Below are 14738 nucleotides of genomic sequence, written 5' to 3' on the forward strand. Positions count from 1 at the left end.
TTTTATTCCCCTAAAGGGATACGTAGATAACTTAAATAAGTACAAGCCCTTTTTTCAATAATTTTTTATTTCTAATTTTTAATGTTTAATGTTTAATTTTTAATTTTTTTTAACATATTAATCTTGAACCGTGACGAATCGTGATGAACTGTGAATCGAACTTTGAACCGGCGGTTCTGAATCGTGAATCGTAACCATTTTAGACGGTTCAGGTTAAGGGTCGACCTGCCTGGAACCGTCGAACCGACAGTTCCGAACCGTGGTCAGGTCTAACTGGATCGCAGTAGGAACAAATGGGCAATTTATCTGATAACACCCCACAGTTTTGTACTTTTTACAGCACCGTACCGTATCCACATTTCTCAAATTTATCAAATCGCGCTTACTAGATGATTAATAATGCTAAATGAACAAATAAATAACAGGCAAGGGACGTGATTTGAAATTTTTGAAAATAAGAATGCGAGAAGGTAAAAAAAACGCAAAAGATGGGGCTGATTCGGTAAATTGCTCATTTTTGCTCGACTCACTCACGTAGTGTCACTGGCCCACACCAGCCGCGACCCGTCGTCTTCCACAATCCGTTTGATCCTGCCTTCGCTCTCTTCCACCGGTGAGAAAGAGGGAGAGGAAGAACGACGAGGACGAAGAAGTACAAAGATAGGGGGACATGGAGTTGGAGATCTTAGGCATGAACTTTGGGTGCGTCCCAGGGGCGCTGCAAGCTTGGGAATTTCCTGAAAAGGATTGCCTGCTTCCCCTAGTCTTGGAAATTGTATCGTCGCTGCCTCCACCATCGTCAAACCCCCTCAGGTCCTTCCAATTCTCACCTCCTGATCTCCTTCGCTTATATATTGTGATTGCTTGTTGTTCGAACTTGGGGTCGATGCGATCTTTAATTGTAGTAGATGTGTGTAGTTCTCGATTCACCTCATATTTGCAATTGTACGTAGGTTGCGAACAGAGAATAGATTTGATATCCTGAGACAGGAATTGAAGCGGTTGTGAATTTTGGGCTCATTTGGTTTATTCAATGAGAAAGGTAGCTGGTTCTTAATTGTTGTGATAGAGGATCTTGAGGAGCTGAGGCTTTGGATGTATAGTGTTTAACTCAAATTGTTTCTATTTTTCTTTTGTTGTGAGAGTTGTGAGGTATTGTTAAAAATACTTTTTGAAAATTCTTATCTGCATGGAAGCAATGGGTATAACGTCATCTATAGTAAAGTCAAAAACACAAGAAAGATATAAAAGCTTTATAGTGTAATTTGGCCTATTTTTAGTCTTAAGAAAATCCAAAGCTTTATGATACAAGAGAAGTACACAAATTTAGACGAGCCATTTGCTCACACATGTACACAAGTTCCTCCAATCTTTAGTAGTTTTCTCTGTTAATGCTGCTTTAAAAAAAAAACAATCAAAACTTTACCTCATAGGCTCTCTGGACCAGAAGTTCACTTTGAGGAAAAAAATCTTCCTCGCTACAAGTTCTTTGGTTTCCAACAATCTTGGCACGAATGAGTTGTCATCGCAACTTCAGCATGGTTACCAATGAGCACCATATGCAAAAACCCAAGAGACAACATCCTAAGATAATGTTTTTGGCTGCGATGGCCTTGTTGGACCACGTGCAAGGCTGATTCTTGCTGGAAAACCTACATGCTTATCATCCATGTCTTGAGGTTTTTCTCTTCAGGAATCAACTGTATGGTACCTATTAACTTAGTGGTGTGCTCATACATTTTATTAAAGCTTTGTTCACAAGTAAACGAAAAAAGGATACAGTTTCTCATAGAGCTTTAATTGCAATCTAGCAAATTGCAGATACAACTTTGGCTGCTAAGGAGGAGATTTAGGCTATCTTTTTTTTTTTTTTTTGGGTTTCTTTTAGATATATTCTTGAGAGGTATTGCCATTTCGTCAAAATCAAGTAGGAATTACCTGACTAAGTCATGCTTCTGAGATGTTTAATATCATGTAGTGCAGATGGACTGATTATTCATGAAATTGATTCTCTCTCTCTTCTTGATGAGAACCTAACTTTTGGCAAAAAAAATTTCAAATCTAGTGTTCCAAAGAGATTGAGTTTGGTACTGTTGGTATTAATGAAGTACTAATTCTTTGTGCAGTTTTGATTACTCTTAATATCTTGGTGATATCGCTTCATTTTATAAACTTTTGTTCTCAAGATAATTATTGTAGTACTTTCATTTTTTTGTTACTTCTGAGATTTATTCATTGCTTGTAATTTCAATCAAAAACTTATTAGTAATGTTGTTCACATAATCCGGTGTGAGATTTTCTTTCTTTGTTTTTTTCTTATGACTAACATGCTTATTTCTAAAATACAGAGTTTTAAATCTTTTCCCTGACACTTTTATGCTTGCAGATACTCAAAATCTTGAAGCACAATAGTGTTAGGGGACTTAGTCTTGTGTCTTTTGAGTTAGAAGTGGTGGGTTACACAATTGCTTTGGCATATTGTATCCACAAAGGGCTTCCCTTTTCAGCTTATGGAGAGTTTCTGTTTCTCTTGATTCAAGGTACATATGCTACATTGTTTTAGGGATGTTCACTAAATAAACTCCCTGAAATTTGTCATGTTTATACTTACTTCTGCATCCTTTTATGACTTAGAAATGAATGCCTTATTTTTTCCTCACAGCTATAATTCTAGTTGCAATTATCTACTACTACTCTCAGCCACTTGGAGGAAAAACCTGGATTAAACCTCTTTTGTATCCTGCATATTGTTAGACATCTAATAGCTGAATATTTTGTTATTCGAAATGCTTTATGATTCTTAAAAGTCTCCAGATCATTTCTTGCTCTCCTTAAGCAATGGTGTTAGGTATTGTGCTATAGCACCAACTATTATAGCTGGTCAGATTGATCCATTTCTTTTTGAAGCCCTATATGTAAGTTTAACTCACTTCTACTATTTAGTATATCTAGTACTATTGCTTGCTACTAGAGTGTTGTCCTTGTTATGCAAGATCACATTCTGATTTGCACATCTTGTGACATTTGTCTTTACAGGCTTCGCACCATGCCATCTTTTTCTCTGCAAGAGCACCCCAAATATGGACGAACTACAAAGTAAGTTAAAAGTTGTTAAGGTTTAACTATAATATTGAATGTCTAGCATATCGCTTAAACAACGAGAATGAGTGCACACGGAATGATAATTGGTTTGTGTATCAGTTGCTATGATATAATATATCCTTTATGCTGATTAAACAAATTTGGCTGTTGTGTTTCACCACTCACTTCTGGTACATGATTGGATTGTGATTTAGGCACTGGCCTATCACTTTAAGATTCGTTAGAAGTTTTGTGCGACTATTTATATTGATGATTGTGAATTAATTGGCATGTGGGATAGCAACTATGTATCCACTGAGAAATGATGTTCATCTGAAACTAAAATCAGCACATAAAATGTAGAAACTTACCTATAGTTCTCGAATGTCGTGTCTAACATTGTTTTATGTAGTAATTGATTCATACAACCTCCTGTACTTGCAAATGCATATGCAGTACTTTTCCATTGAAGCCTACACATTACCTCTCTTATTACTAATCATATTAGAGGTCATATGTGCCTTTCCATTCCTTGATCATGTTATGCATACATGTTCATAAGTCTTCCATAAATAATTTTGTATCCTGCAATTTTCTATATATTTCTCCAACATACTTTTTATTAGTCTTCATTTATTTGAAATATCCAATTATAGTGATCACGCTCTTGTGAATCTTTTGTTCACTGACAATGTATCATGGACCAAATATTTTACTCCTTTTCCAAAGTCTCTCCAACCTACTTTAACTAGATTTGGAATTTTAGGACCTTCATATATTAAAAGTAAACTCCATTTTTTTCTAAAGCGATTGTCATTTTGTTTCTGTTGCATCATGTATTTCTATAGTGTACTAATTTGGTTCATCCAAATTGAAGGACAACTGTCAACTGTACTGCACATTAAGTCAAATAGGTCACTCTAGTGTCCATCGATAACTGTATTATAATAAAATGATTGCAGTTCACTTAGTAATTTATGATAACGTCTAATGTACATTTGATGGGACTTCATTCAGTTCTCAAGATCATTACATCTCACGTGAATTTGTGCAGAATAAAAGTACGGGAGAGTTGAGCTTCTTGACATGTTTTATGAATTTTGCTGGCTCTATAGGTATGTTCTCCCAAGTGATTCTTGAAAAGAGATTTAACCATTTAATTCTTTTGTGTCATCTTTCATTTAATGCATGTGGGGCAATTCCTTAACAACTGATTTTGTCAACCTTTTGGCAAATGCATCTTACTGCAAACTAGTGTGTGTGTGAAGATTTAAAGATCAACAAATATTTGTTCAGTCTAGAAAATGATGTTCATTGAGAATCTCATGGACTACCAGATCCTCAACTTCTTGATAGTTCTTGTGCTATTGCTCATGTTCTATTGTGGAACTTTTATACACAGTATACTTTTTCTTTATCTTGCAATGAGAGTCTTCACCAGCATTCAGGAAAATGCTCCAGTTAGTGGTATCCTTTTGACTTCCTAGTAAAATATATTTGATTTTTGAGCAATAGTTTCTCTAGCTTATTAATTTTCACTGCGTCTTATTATCAATCCTAGTGGCTAGTCGCTTGGATGTAGATGCTCCTTTCGTCTCCTTACCTAAGTAGTCAATATATCCGGTATACCTACAATCAACACGATGACACTCTAATATGGATTAGTTCTGTTTTGTGCACAATCTAATTATCATTGGTGACTAGTCACTTAGGTGGAGAAGCTCCAGTTCTTAAACTCTAGATCATTTTTTTCTCCTTGGCTCAAGCCACATCAGAAGAGTAGTTAAAAAAATTACAAAGGCAACAACTAAGTTGTAGCTCAGACACATTGTAGTACTTTCTTGTCTTCAGTTTGTTGCCCTTAATTCATGCTAAGTCATTATGGGTTCGATCATCGACATTGTGATAAAAGACACAATATTAGGCCAAATAGTTTTATCCCAAAAATCGGAGGCGAAAAAGGAGAAGAAAGATAATTAGACCAAAGAGCATCTTCAGCTAACATTCCCCTTCTCTTTGTTAGGAGATCACACTTCAATGGAAAATGGTGCTACTAAAAAGGTTATTGTCTGCCAAATCCCCTAAATTTCAATGAGAACTCATCTCGCCACTTATTATTTGATTGGAGACATCTCTTACTTATCGGTTATTGTTACTTTGTTTCAAAGCTTTCCAAAATATCCAACTTTATCTGCCTCACATATTAAAACAAATTGTAGCATGTCATTTCTGCTCAATTCGGGAAATGGCAACATCAATGTTTTTTTAGTCAGCACTAAATATCCAGCTCAACATTTTGTAGTTTCATGAAAGGTGATTATCCTTAATGGAGACAAAGCTCAATGAAGATTTTTTAAGTCCTATATTACAACGAAGGTTTGCAGGTATGGGTTATGCGCATAGTTTTGATTTGTCTAACCATGGCAGAATACTTCTTCTTTGGGACATGCACAAGGTAGATGTGGATATTATCTTGACCACCAAACAATATATACATTGTCGCGTGTGTTGTCGTATCTCTAGCAGGGGATTCTTGGTGACATTTGTTTATGGTCTTCACTCTATTGTCACAAGAAGGCCATTGTGGAAAGCTCTTTCTGATCTTGGGGATACTATTTCTGAAGCATGGATGATCATGGGAGATTTTAACTCATTCCTATAAATTCATGGAAAGCAAGGTGGTTCTCCGATTACAAACCATGAAATGAGAGACATGTAGATTTTTGCTCAAGCTTGTGGTTTGGTGGATCTTCGGTCTGTTGAATGTCACCTTACATGGTCAAATGGTAATGTCTCTTGTAAGTTGGATAGAGCTGTTGTAAACTCTTTTTGGCTAATGGCAGATTTCGATATGTATGCGGAGGTTATGGCCCCTGGATGTCTTTCGGATCATTCTTGCACTATTGTTCATACGTTAGCCAAGGACCGCGCCCCAAATAGACCATTCAAATTCCTCAACATGTGGACATTGCACAAGGATTTCTTGAAGGTTGTGGGGGATTCATGGGCGGCTCCGGTGATAGGCAATGCACAATTCATCCTAAAGACAAAGTTGTTTCGATTGAAGAAATGCTTGAGGGAGTTAAACAAAAATCATTTTGGTCACATTTCGGAGAAAACTAGGAGAGCAAAAGATGAGCTTGTGGAGATACAAAAGGATATTCTTGATGGTGGTCCAATTCCCTCATATTATAGCCATGTGAGAAAGAAAACTATTCTACTTATGGAGGCGGAAAGACAATTTTATCAACAAAGGGAAAAGAACGTTTATTTGAGGAGTTCGGACAAGTGCACAAAGTTTTTTCATGATGTGATAAAGAGAAACAATAAGAGAAATGCTATTATTATGCTCAAGAAAAGGGATGGGGAACAAACCACAAGCTTAGGTAAAGTTGTAGAGGAGTTTGTTGATTATTTCCATGGGTTACTTGGCCAAAAGGAGGTATGTGTCAAATGGGACAACAACTCACTCATGGGGCGGAAACTCACAAGAGGTCAATCTGAGAATTTGTGCAAGTTGGTTGAGGAAGAAGATATTAAAGTTGCCCTACATGATATTGGATGTGGAAAGGCCCTGGGCCTGGATGGGTATAGCTCAAAATTCTTAACTTCTTCATGGGATATTGTTGGTAAGGATTTTATGGCAGCAATGCAGGAATTCTTTCAGTATAGCAAACTCCTCAAACAGTGGAACCACTCTTTGATATCATTAGTGCCAAAAGGAGATCATGTGATTGGGGTTTCGGACTATAGACCGATATCTTGTTGTAATGTCTTCTATAAGGTAATATTGAAGGTACTTGCTACACGGTTATCAAAGGTATTGGATTTTTTATTAGACCCTGCTCAAGTGGTATTTTTTCAGGGACGTTCTATAGGGGATAATATATACCTAACTCAAGAATTGCTTCGGAAGTATGCTTGCAAAAGGATCTCCCCTAGATGCATGGTCAAAGTTGATTTGAAGAAGACTTTTGATATGGTTGATTGAGATTTTCTCATGGCCAGTCTCGTTGGTTTTGGATTTCCCCAACGATTTTGTGATTGGATTAAATTATGCATCTCCACGGTTTCATATTCTATATCATTGAATGACGGAGTATATGAGTTTTTTGGTGGGAAAAGAGGACTAAGGTAAGGAGATCCACTTTCCCCCCTTCTATTTGCCTTGTGCATAGAGGTTCTCTCAAGGAAGCTAAAGAAAACCTCCATAAAGTATTCATTTCATTTTTATCCTATGTGTAAGGAGGTTGGTATTACTCACCTTGTATATGCTGATGACTTAATGCTATTTTGTAGAGCGGATGAGACATCTACCCAACACCTAGTGGATTGCTTGAATCAATTTGGAGGGATCTTGGGCCTAAGAGCAAATCCGCAAAAGACACAAGTTTACATGGCGGGTGTGGACACAAGCTTGAAGAACCGATTATTGCAACTTTTGGGTTTTCAAGAAGGAAAATTTCCTTTTAGATATTTAGGTATCCCTTTGGCAGCGGAGAAGTTAAGGATTGTGAATTATGGGTCACTTCTTGAAGTTATTGCAAGGAAGATCAACTCATGGCTTAAGCACACTAGTGGGGACGGTTCTTCGAGGTATAGAATGTTTTTGGCTTTCTATGTTACCTATTCCTAGTAGTGTGATTGACAAAATATATGCTCTGTGCCGAACATTTGTGTGGTCCTCAAAGCATCCACCCATTTCATGGTCGAAGATTTGTTTGCCTAAACATGATGGGGGTTATGGCCTTAGGGACCTCCTAGCATGGAATGAAGCTCTGTTGTCCAAATTATTATGGAATATTCAAGTAAATGTGGATTCACTTTGGGTTAAGTAGGTGCGTCAACATTATATTCAAAGTACAGATTTTTGGACATGACAAAAGAAAAACTTAGATTCGCCTTTAATCAAGAGACTATTGGAGATCCGAACCAAGATACTAGATGCTTCAGGTGGCGTGGGAGAGGCAAATATGAGGATGATGGATTGGTTTATTGGAAATGGAAAGAGGATTACAAATGCATATAATTTCTTCTTGCCAAGAGGGTCGGAAGTTGCATGGAAATCTATGGTGTGGAAGTCGGTAATCATGCCGAAACATCATTTTACACTATGGATGCTAGCTCATGGGAGGTTGAGGACCAAGGATCGAATGGAGCATGAACCAAATAAGGATTGCGTCATGTGTTGTCAACAAGAGGAATCTAATCAGCATGTCTTCTTCGAATGTTCATTGGCTGTGAACTTTGGTGCAAGGTGAAGCGGTGGTTGGAAATCAAGCACAATTTCAATTCTTTTGAGGAGTTACATCGATTTTTGGTAGGCATTACAAGGGTGGCAGTAGAAGGATGAAGGCCCGGTATCTAGGCATCTTTAGCTCAATCTATTATATTTGGGAAGCTAGAAATAGGTACTGATACCAAGGCATTGCACCGGATATGGATTAATTATTTCAGAATGTTCAAATACATACTTATCGATTTGTGGACTTGAAACCTTTATAAAGCTCATCAATTGTAGGTTGAATGTTGCTGATGTTACAGGTGTAATGTTGACTGTGCATAAGGAAAACGGAGGCTATTCTCACTGTGCTCATTGTCCGTGGATTTGAAACTTGACCACTGTTTGTAGTTTTGAAGTCCGGTGTTCGAAGATGTCCGTGTTTTTCAAGCCTTCTCCACTGCATGCCTTCTCTACTGTACGTGTTTTTCAAGCCTTCTCTACTGTCCGATTTTCAAGTTTCTTGGCTTGTGAACATTCATGCATGCAAGTAGACCCGACCCTGGGCGGGGGTCTGACCCGGACCCGGCCCGGGCCCGTAACCGGGTCAACGGGCCGGTTGCCCGTTGACCCGGTTCGCCGGGTCGAACCGGAACCGGCCCGGCAAGTTGCTGGGCCGGTTCCGGTTCATTGGTTGTAAAATCGGCGAACCGCCAGTTAACCGGCGGGTTGAACCGGCGGTTCAGTCGCAATTTTTTTTTTTTTTTTTAAACGGCTTGAACCGTCGGTTAACTGACGATTCATAGCCCTTGGAACCACCGGTTAACCGACGGTTCGCAGCCGTTGGGAGGGTTTTTTGGGTATTTTTTTCAACAATTAGGATTATTTGACCGATTTTTTATCAATGACTATGATTTAGTATCCATTACTATCAAAACTCTATAAATAGAGAGCTCATTTCATCATTTTTCACACACATCTTCTCTACTCTTAATCTCATTTTCGTATTCTCTAATTTCTACACGCTTTCGTTTTCAATTTTCAATTACAATAGAAGGAGGCCGCGGAGATGCATCATCTCGAGCTTGGAAGGGAAAGCAAATAATGAATCTGCGGGAGGAGGACCCCAACATTCAATCCACCGATGATGAGATCGAGCATCTTCCGAATCCGACACCCGAAACACAAGGAAGTATCGATGCAATTACTTCTAAGGTTCGGGAACTTCCTCCTCTAAAGTCTTCTATTTTCATTAAACATTTTGAGAAGGTCACTCTTCCGTCTGGAGAAATGCGCACAAAATGTAAGCACTGCAATGCTTCCTACAAATTCCAAGCCGCCGCCGGCTATGGGTCGTTGAAACGACATGTAGAAACGAAGCACCCGACGGAATATGGACTCGACCGTTCTCAAACACAATTATCAAGATTTTCTTCAACTAGCGGTAGTACCGATTTCGGTTTATTTTTATATTCGGATAATAAATTAAGAGAATCATTAGCTAAATTTGTTTCCGTAGAACATCTTTCTTTTAGTTTTGGATCTAAATGCACATTTGAAGATTTTTGTAAAGAATCTCTTAATCCATGTGCTAAACGTGTTCCTAGGACTACACTTACTCGTACAATTAAAAAATTAGTAAAATAAGGAAAAAAGAATTTAGTTGATGAATTTAGTAAATTAGATAATAAAGTTTCTTTATGTTCCGATATTTGGAGTGATCATTGGCAAACACATTCGTATATGGGTGTGACTTGCCATTGGATCGATAACTCTTGGAACCTCCAAAAAAGATTATTAGCTTATAGAGTTTTTAATGAATCACATAATGCTCATAATATCACACAATTATTATGTTTAATTTTAGAAAAATATGATTTAACTCATAAAATATTTTCAATATCATTGGCTAGTTCTAATACCGCTTGTATAGATGATCTAAAATTTGTTTGTCAGCCTATTATTGGAGGTTTATTTTTTCATATTCGTTGGGTATGTCATGTTTTAAATTTATGTGTTCAAGATGGTTTAAAAATTTTAAAAAGTTATATTAAATCAATTAGAATTGTAATTTCTTATTTATGGTTTCATCCATCTATAATGAAACAATGGGGTAGGTTTTGTAAAATTAATGGAATGAAACCTAAAAAATTTTCACGTGATGTACCAACACATTGAAATTCAACATACCAATTATTACAAGATTCATTTCAATATAAAAGAATTATTTTGTTCATTTTTTTCACAAAACACTAATACTAATATATATTTATTTTCACAACAATAGAATATTTGTAGTAGTATTTGTGAAATTTTAAAAGTATTTAATGATGCAACTGAACAACTTTCCGGTGTTTATTATCCCACTGTTCAATTAGTTTTAGAAAATTTTTCTAATATAGTATTAGTTTTAAATGAACATATTAATAATGAATCTTTATCTCCTTGTATCTTAACTATGAAAACTAAATTGGAAAAATATTTTTATTTAATTCCTGAAATTTATTTAATTGCATTTGCTTTAGATCCTAGATTTAAATTAGAAGTTTTATAAGAAATGTTAACTTTATATTATGACGCTTTAATTCCAATTAAAGATTCTTCTTCCCCTGGTCCAGTTAATATTATATATAATGTTAGAATTTATTTATATGATATTTATAATCAATATTATGCAAAATATGGAACACAAATTAATATTTCTGAAATTCAACAAACTATTAGTAGTAATTTAAAACTTACAAAAGCACAACTCTTATTAAAAGAACGGACAAAACGCCCACGAGGATCCTCAAGTTCCATACAGGAACTTGAGAATTATTTTAAGATTTCTTTTGATTTTAATGAAGCAGATAGCGAAAACTTCGATATCTTAAAGTGGTGGTCACAGAAGGCTCAAAGCTTTCCCGTTCTCTCCGTGATCGCAAAAGAAATTTTAGCTTGTCTAGTGTCAACTGTTGCTGTGGAGCAGACGTTCAGTGCTGGCGGCAACATATTAGATGAACGACGATCAACTTTGTCTCCCGACTCATTGGAAGCCAAGCATTACTGGACGATTGGACCAGAGCGGAGAAAAGAATCCAAGGAATGCAACTTTCAGATGACGAAGTTGAAGATTTTGATACTGAAGGAACAAATACGACAGGAACAGGAAATGGAAGTGAATGAAAATATAAAAGGATAAAAATGTAAAAGAACTACGTGGGCTTTGATTCCCCTAAAGGGATATGTAGGCAACTTAAATAAGTGCAAGCCTTTTTTTCAATAAATTTTAATTTCTAATTTTTAATGTTTAATTTTTTTTAACATATTAATCTTGAACCGTGGCGAATCGTGACGAACCGTGAACCGGCGGTTCTGAACCGTGAACCGTAACCGTCTTGGGCGGTTAAGGTTAATGGTTGACCTGCCTGGAACCGTTGAACCGGCGGTTCCGAACCGTCGAACCGTCAGTTCCGAACCGTGGTCAGGTCTACATGCAAGTTTTGTTTTGTGGCTTGTGATTGGTGGAGGGAATGCATGCAAGTTTTATTTGTGGCTTGTGATCGGTGGAATGTATGCCTGCATTCTATGTTGTGATTGGTGGTGAGAGTGACTTTTATAGTGAATTGTTGTGGTGAGGGGTGTGTTCTGTAAATAATTTTTTTTATGGAGAGAGGATGCCAAATTGAGAGGCATGGAAGTGGATGGTGAATAAATTCATCATTATTGATCTATCTAGTTCGTAGTAAACAGCTCGCGGTAAAGACGATTTCAAATCCGTTGATGGTTGGGGTTTTACCAAAAAGTCCAAGAGGATGAATAGATTCATCATAATGGTCTATCTAGTCCGCAGTAAACGGTTCGCGGTAAAGACATCACCAAATCCGTTGATGGCTAGGGCTTTGTCAAAAAGTCCAAGAGGGTTCATAGATCCACCATAAGGATCTATATAGTTCGCAGCAAACGGCTCGCGGTAAAAACAAGGTAAATCTGTTAATAGTTGACTACTTGCTAAAAGTGGGGTGACTATCTATGATAAAATGCTTTGATTGTGCTGTTTGATGTTGATGATCATTGTCCGTGCTATTTCAAGGAGAATAGTGTGCTCACTGTCCATATTTTGATGCTTCAAGTGTTTCTTGGATGCTACATTCTGTCCATGGTGAACGTGGTTCTTCATGCTTGATGACACTTGCCCCACATTTTGATTATTGTTTATGTTCTTTTCACTCTTACGTTTCATCAATTGTAGCACATATAATTGTGTTCATGTGATGTGTGTGAGTGTGATTAGAGGTTGAGTTGACTTTGCTTTATGCATGCATAATGTAGTTGTTAGGATCGATGATCGCGGCTAGAGAGGGGGGTGTGAATAGCCGCCCCAAATTACTCGTTTCTTTCTACAAATCAAAGTTAGCGCAGCGGAAAATACAACAAAGAAACGAAAGAGAAGAAAGCCAAACCTTAACACAAGGATGTAACGAGGTTCGGAGATTATGGCTCCTACTCCTCGGCGTGTCCGTAAGGTGGACGAGTCCAGTCAATCCGTCGGTGGATGAGCCCCCGGAAAACCGGCTAATATGAACTCCTTCTGGGTGGAGAAACCTCGCCACAAAACTTGCAACAACAAGAAGGAGTACAAGAAATATAAGTAGAAAGACAAGAACAATGTACAAACACTAACTCGCCTTCTCGTCGACTGCCTGTGAAGCAACAACTTCTCGGACAACAGCAGCAGCTTACTGGGGAGAGCTCAAACAAAGCTCAGATCGCAAGCAGCAGCAAGCTAGAAGAAGGAGAGGAAGAAGAGAGTCTCAGCCCTGTAGCCCTCGACCTCTTTATATTACCTGTGCCTGCGAAGAACCTGCAACGAAGACAGAAGACGCAGAACCTAGCCGTTGTTACTCACAACGGCTAGATCCAGACCGATCAGGCTTCACCCTGATCGGTCTGGGCCTTGCCTGATCGGTCGTGGGGACCGATCAGGCCCTGTGCTGATCGGTCCCCAGACGGATCCCAGCTCTCCCAACTCTCTGTGTGGAATCTGATCGGTCCCTGGACCGATCCCACCTCAGGTGGTAACGTCCCTGATCGGTCCCGGGGACCGATCAGGCTCCATGCTGATCGGTCCCCAGACCGATCAGTAAGCCCACAGAACCATGATCGCCTTCTGTTTGTTATCTGATTGGTCACCAGACCGATTAGGTACACAAACGTATCACTGGATCGGTCTGCAGACCGATCCAGAGCTTGGTTTTTGCCCAAACCAAATCCCAAGTCTCCCAAACCAACATCCCGTCAACCTTGACCTGTTGGTACATCATGCTTAGCATCCGGTCACTCCCTTGACCTGCTAAGACTCCCTACCAAGTGTCCGGTCAATCCCTTTTACCCACTTGGACTTTCCTCTTTGTGTCAAGTATCCGGTCACTCCCTTGACCTACTTGACCTTCTCAACACCAGATGTCCGATCACCCTTGATCCATCTGGATTTTCCCTTGCCCGGCTTCACTCACCAGGACTTTCACCTAGCTTCACTCACTAGGGTTTTCACCTGGCTTCACTCACCAGGATTTCCAATCTGCCTGGCTTCACTCACCAGGATTTCCAAACTGCCTGGCTTCACTCACCAGGACTTTCCCGAATGCCTGGCTTCACTCACCATGACTTCCACTTTCACCTAGCTTCACTCACTAGGATTTTCACCTGGCTTCACTCATTAGGACCCGGCTTCACTCACCGTGACTTCCACTTTGCCTTCACTCACCGGGACTTTCCCACTGCCAAACTCCTTGTTTGGACTTTCCCCGTTCCAAGTCTCCATACTTGGACTTTCCGCGTGCCAAGCTACCTGCTTGGACTTTTCCCCGTGCCAAGTCTCCGTACTTGGACTTTTCCAGTGCCAAGTCTCTATACTTGGACTTTTCGCGTGCCAAGCTCCCTGCTTGGACTTTTCCCAAATCAGGTCAACCAGGTCAACCTTGACCTAAGGTTGCACCTACAATCTCCCAAACACCTATTCTTGTCAAACATCAAGAATACAACTCTCTTCTCGTCAAACATCGTCAAACATCAAAACACAACTCGAGTCAGGTCAACTCGAGTCAGGTCAACCAGGTCAATCTTGACCTAAGGTTGCACCAACAGTAGTGAGGATGATTATGCAAATGACTTAGTGATGAATAAGGAGTTTCCTCACCTATGAGGATAAACTCCTAGATACGATGTATGATTTGATATTCGATTTGAAAATTTTTATCTCTTAAATTAATTTTTATACAGATGTACCAATTTTCATGAAAGGTTATTATCCATTTTAAAATGTTTTTCAAATTTAAGGTTGTAAAATACCTTGTAGGCTATGTTTTCTGCAGGAGACTGGGAGAGTAGCGTGTCTAAATTGTGTGCTTTTCTTCCTTATTAATATCAATAAATTCTCAAAAGGAAGTTTTGG

The 14738-nt window shown here is 38.5% G+C and overlaps 1 pseudogene; it reads left to right on the top strand.

Annotated features, from left to right (window-relative positions):
* Window positions 1-549: 549 nt before the first annotated feature.
* LOC122017549 lies at window positions 550-7915 on the top strand (annotated as a pseudogene).
* The last annotated feature ends 6823 nt before the right edge of the window (window positions 7916-14738 follow it).

The sequence above is a fragment of the Zingiber officinale genome, chromosome 1A, assembly GCF_018446385.1.
Source record: "Zingiber officinale cultivar Zhangliang chromosome 1A, Zo_v1.1, whole genome shotgun sequence".
Taxonomy (NCBI): domain Eukaryota; kingdom Viridiplantae; phylum Streptophyta; class Magnoliopsida; order Zingiberales; family Zingiberaceae; genus Zingiber; species Zingiber officinale.